This window comes from Phalacrocorax carbo, chromosome 2 (genome assembly GCF_963921805.1).
Source record: "Phalacrocorax carbo chromosome 2, bPhaCar2.1, whole genome shotgun sequence".
NCBI lineage: Eukaryota > Metazoa > Chordata > Aves > Suliformes > Phalacrocoracidae > Phalacrocorax > Phalacrocorax carbo.
The window spans coordinates 28,065,953-28,071,764 of NC_087514.1; positions in this window are offsets into that span (position 1 = coordinate 28,065,953).

Below are 5,812 nucleotides of genomic sequence, written 5' to 3' on the forward strand. Positions count from 1 at the left end.
ATAGAATATATGGGATAAAAAGTTACCAAAAATAGACTTGTCGAGTCACTGGCCAAATGCTACCTGTCACTTTGGGAACAGAGGGTAGTGACAAGCAGAGGCTGCCAGTGCAGCGAGCACAACCCTTCCTGCTGCTCTTGTGTCCTCCAGGTGGGAAGCAGTGGGTTGGAGGAACAACCGCTTTCTGCAGGATTAGCTGCTGTCAGCCTCCTAAGTCATCATTAAATAGCATAATGTTCTTTGTCTGCGTATTGCCCGTGGGAGGGTGACTTATCACACAACCATAACGGGATGAGCAGTGTTGATGGGATTACAGATAAAATTCTTCTGCATGTACGAGGTCCATATTTAATTCCCGTGCTCTATAGACCTACTATCTAATTTCTGCTGTATGGCGAGGAGTCAGCCTTTTCCCAAGTACAGATAAATATGGAATTGTAGGACGTTCCCATTTTCATGGTCCTTGTATACTTTTGCATGTGAATAAATTACAGACATATACATTAAAAGAAAAAAGGAAAAAAATTAAACACCCCAACATGCTAACAGTTCCAGACGTTATCACATGGTTACGCACGGTTGTGCATATCAATGCCAAGCTACAACCCCGTCTGGAGTCAGAAGTTTGTGCTAGGTTGTGGCATGACACAAAGGACAGAAGCGAGAAGTGTTTTCAAAAGACTTGCCCATCTGTCAAAATATGCTCTCCTATGCTATCCTGGATATCATAGTTATCCTGTATCATAGTTATGATACTAGATCATGTTGCATTACCTTACCTGAAACCACATATGCAAACCTATAGTTAGTTATTTTTATAACTGGTGCTGATTATTATATCCAGCATTTTATACTATACACAGTAATGTTATTACATTTCTCAGACTATGTACAGTATAAAATTTTATCTTGTTACAGACTTAATCTTGCAGCACAGGGTACCTCTGCAAATGAAAATCATGAGAGGATTTTGTGTACACTGTACATACTGCTCCTACACACAAATCTGTATTACAGTTTTAAAAAATAAGCCAGGTCTTGTGTTACCTTATTGTGCCTCTTTCTAATGTAGCAGATCTGGGAAAATGTAAGAATAACCACCTTTCTTTCTATTTTTATTCACTATTCTCACCAAGTAGCAGAAGAGAAATTAATGTATTTCAGTAACACAGAAAAAGAGACATTAATACACAGGCACAAAAAACAATCTCAGAAAGCTTCAGTCGCAATTTACCTTCTCCTTCCCGGCATGGTCACACTCAATATCTGACACCTCTAGAAATTCAGGTATTTTACCAGTTAGCCATGGACCACAGGCATATCATTCAAAAATTATTTAAACTAACAAAAATTCTGCAAACTCGTTAAGGCAGACTTGTATTGTTCTCTTTTACTGCCTTATTCAATATCAAAGCCGGCAGTAGATGGGCTTTTCATTGTTTTCAGCCATTCTCAAGTAAGATTTTACCATCCAAAGGTTTGGATAGACAATACGACTTTAATTTCTATCGACTTAGATTATTATACTCTCTGCAGAGCACCTGAAAACTGTGCTCAGGCCATGACAGGGCATGGGGCTGGGCCATGTGCGAGACGAATGATGTCAGGCTGTTCTCTTTCTTTGGCCATGGGGAAGAAACTTGGTTTAGCAAATAGCCCTTTAACTGTACTTGAGAAAAACCATATTCCATTTCTTAATGCTTCCAGTGAGATGTTATGTGAATTTGCATAACCTGTATTATGCCTGAACATTTTTTTTCCTACCTTTTAGATGGTCAGGGTATTCCCGTGTGTCTTTGAACAGCTCCTATCGCAATGGATTGAGGCTTGCAGTCTGTAAGCATTATTATGAAAATAAAAACAATAGATAAAAGGTCATTATTGGAGGTTATTTATTCTTAAATATAACACATAAATTTTCAAGGTTACCTGAAAAAAGTCTGCAGAACACAAACAGACTCTCTAAGATATTTTTCACACTTACTACTTATTAAAGAGGCAAGATTAACAGAGAGTTGTAGTTATTTACAGTATCAATACTTTTGCACTTGACAATGCGCTTCAACATTTGCAGCGGTTCGTCACATACTAGACTAATTTGATTCTTTCTTTTATCTAAGGAAAATAAAAAAATAAAATAACCGGTGAGGATGGTATTTTCAAAATGAAGAAAAAGAAAACTTGAGCATTACGAAGCTTCTCAAAAGATCACACTAAGCATAGAAGATTAATAAAAATAGTAGAAGAAAATATGTTATACTGTGTTCATTTTGTTTCTACTGAATGTAAGCCTTGTTAGTAACTGATGTGCTATCCTGCTCAGCCCACATTTATTTGGTACAGAAGTTTATATGAAACAACCCAACGTAGGGGCAGGACGGAGAGGTACACGGAGAGGAGAACTGTGATTCAGTTCTGTGACACAGATGAAGACACCTTGAGAAACCACTGTAAGGTTGTTCTCAGAGGTGTGGTTGGTTCATTTGCCTGTGCCATTTTCAAAGCTGTGAAGTAGCATGTTTTCAGTTTACCTGCACCTATTTTCTGTAGAGGCACGTGGTTGGACCCATAGTCTATATCATTCAGCCGTTATCACTAAGAACCTGCGAGATGCCTTGGCAGCATAAACAGGTGCCACAGTACAAGTGTGAGGCATACGCAGGGTGCCGGCCGAAGGAGCCTAGGGGCAATGAGGCCAAGTATAGAAAACCACCGGGATGTGCCATGCACCGTGGCTTGTGCTGTGGCACCAAAGGCAGGTAGACGCATATCTTCTGGGTAGTTCAGTTACAAGCAGGGACGCTCAGGGCAGAGCATCCTACCCACCCTACAAGGCAGGATTTACACAGGAGGAAAACTGCACAGCGGTGTAATTAAACATATATCATAAGGCATTTGTGTTTAAAGGAAGAACAGCAGGAAGAAAGCAGCGTCTCATGCCTAAGTTGTCTTCAGCCTGGCATTATCATAAGGCATTATCATTATCATCATTATCAGCTTGGCATTATCATAAGGCATTTGTGTCCAGAGGAAGAAGAGCAGCAAGGTCTCACTGCCTAAGTTATCTTCAGCCTGGCATTATCAATGGTTGAATTCTTCCCTTTACAGCCCCAGTAACACCCAAAGGTGGTTTGTTACCAGCCGGGTGCATCCTCTCATTTCATGGTGCACCTTTTGGTACCCTCTGTTGTTACTAGCTGCATCCATCCAGCCTCACAAGGATACTGCAGCCAACACTAGATCTATATGTCAGGCTGTAACATTTGAGTTGGAAAGTCTTGTAGAACTATGGCTACCTTAAATGCATGGACTCAAAATACTGAAAAATGGAGACAGATGACTGAGCTATTACCTAATTTCTGGTATTTAGACTGTTTAGCAGCTCAGGTGACTATAGGGTTTAAAGGACTTTGACAAATCAAATCACAGGGGCTGGAGAAATGCATTTTTTTTTTAATCCCAAACAGGTACTTATTTAGATGACAATCATATTTCCAAGAATAGGTCAGCATGCTGAGATGCTTAATAACAATAATTCTCAGCTGTATGTGCAGGCTTGAGCTGTCAGACTGAGCTGTGACATAGCTTTCCCTGCGGGCACCAGGGAGTGATCTTAAGGTTTCCAGTCTTCTTCTGGGGCACAGAACAGCAGTTCAGTGGAGAAGGAGGTTCCACACGGACAATTCGCTGTAATTGCAGCAGGATGGACTGGGCATTGGTGGAACTCAGTGCTGCCTAGTTGGCAGCAAAATCTTTTCTATCTTTCCCCGAACAAGAAAAATGGTAAGGAAACCCAGTTGCAAATGCCAGTTCCTGCATTAGGACGCCAAAAGAAAACCTATGGCTCTGCACTTGTTGAAAACTGGGCATGTGATAGCAAAATTATGGGCTGAAGATGCACTGCAGATACATCCTGGCTAGTAATATTAAGGATCAACTTTGAGCTACCAGTATCAGCTTCACAGTGCTGCAGCAAGATGAAGCATTTGGGGATACAAAACACCTCGAGCCCTAAAAATCCTCCCCAAAAAAAGCTGTTAAGTATTGATTTGAGCTTGAGGGAGCTATTTTTAAGCTGACTGGAAACTGAAAGCTCAATCTAATTTATACCAGAAAAGCATCTTCCAAGTTAGTTGCCACATTTTCCAAAGGAAGAGCAGTTTGACACTGCATGACTGCATTTCTTGCATGATGAAGACAGTTGGAGCACCCCAACCAGCTGCCTTGTAGCATACTGTTCCTTATGTGGTAACATCAGAGCTCACTCAAATTTGGAAGTTATTTCTTTGGGAAATAACAACATTCAAAAACTCAGTTTTGTCCCAAATGAGAAAGAATGAACAATATTTCAAAATTTGCCTCAAAACTTGTTTTTCTTTTGGAACATTGGAATAATCTATGAAAACACTGGTTTGCCCTCACAATATTACCATAGTTCATCAATTCTATATTATAGTTTAAAAAATCATTTAAATATTACAGAAATGAAAACCATCAGCCTCCATTTTATTTAATGTTTTGATTATTTCTTAGTCTCTCAAGAACATCAGTCTGTTTTTGTAGAACAGTTCAATTTCCCAGATTCAAAATTTTTTAGTGAAAAACAGCTCCCACAGAAAATTTTTAACGTGATGCAAGTACTACTGTTTCATCTTACAAAACATGCTATTAAAGAAGATAATACAACCAGCTCTTGAACTCTCAGGCCACGATCTCATCTGATAACGTTTTCCAGTTATGATTCACTACCCTGTTTTTATGACGACACCTGCACACCTCCCACATAATGCGTTTCAAGAAGCAGCCTGGTTCTGGGTAACCATGCCGCGGGGATGCCGCGTGGCACTGGGCAGTCAGGACTGAAGTCTGCCTGTGTACCAACTACTTATCTTGTGGTATTACCACAGCCTGGCAATCTTTGACAATGGCTGGATACAACACACGGGTGACAAACATCTGTCTTATCTCAGTATTGGCTGAAAAATTCATCGTGGATGGCCATTTTACCTCATTGCTGGAGACTTCCAGATGGTGCCTGAGTGGGCTGTCTAGCAGAACGAAATTAAGTCCTTACATCCTCAGGGAGCTCAGTGACACTAAGGAAGAGACTTCTCGGTTGAGTAGATTTGATAACGTGCAGATTTATCTCCTCACGTTTAGAGTGGCTTTAAGGGTTACCACCATTTTCACACCTCAGCCAGTGCTGCCTCAGTCGAGTCCCTCACTGCCTGTCTGCATCCTCCAGTCCCTGGAAAAGGCGACTGGTAGCAGTTAGATCAACTATAACACTTCCTTGGTACTGTATTTATAACCACAAAAATTCAGAAAACCACAGCATTTCAGGGAAAAAAAACCCACCACTTTTTTTCTTTTTTTTTTAGTTTATTGAAGAAAGAAGCTTGCTACGTTTCTCCTTCAGACACCTTCCTGCTGAACCCGCCCTCGGTTTACCGCCCGTGCCACAGCCACCGCCGAGGGGCTGCGGGCCTTCCGCCCTCAGGGGGGATCGGCGGGGGCGGAGGAGCCGGCGGGGCGAGCCGGGGCAGCCGGGGGCGAGCCGGGCCGCGCCTCCCCGGGCCGGGCCCTCCTCCGGCAGCGCTGCGGCTGCCGGCAAGCCGCAGCGAGGCTCCCCGCCCCGGGAGGCCCCGGCTCGCCCCGCCGCAGCGGCGCTCCCCGCCCATTCCGCCGGAGGAAGCCCGGCCCTCCCCCGCCTGCCCCGCTCATTAGCGCCTGGCGGGGGGACGGCGGGAGGCTGGCTTGGCTCCCCAGCCCCCGCCCCGCCGTCCCTCCTCCCCGCCCCGGTCCCATTCAT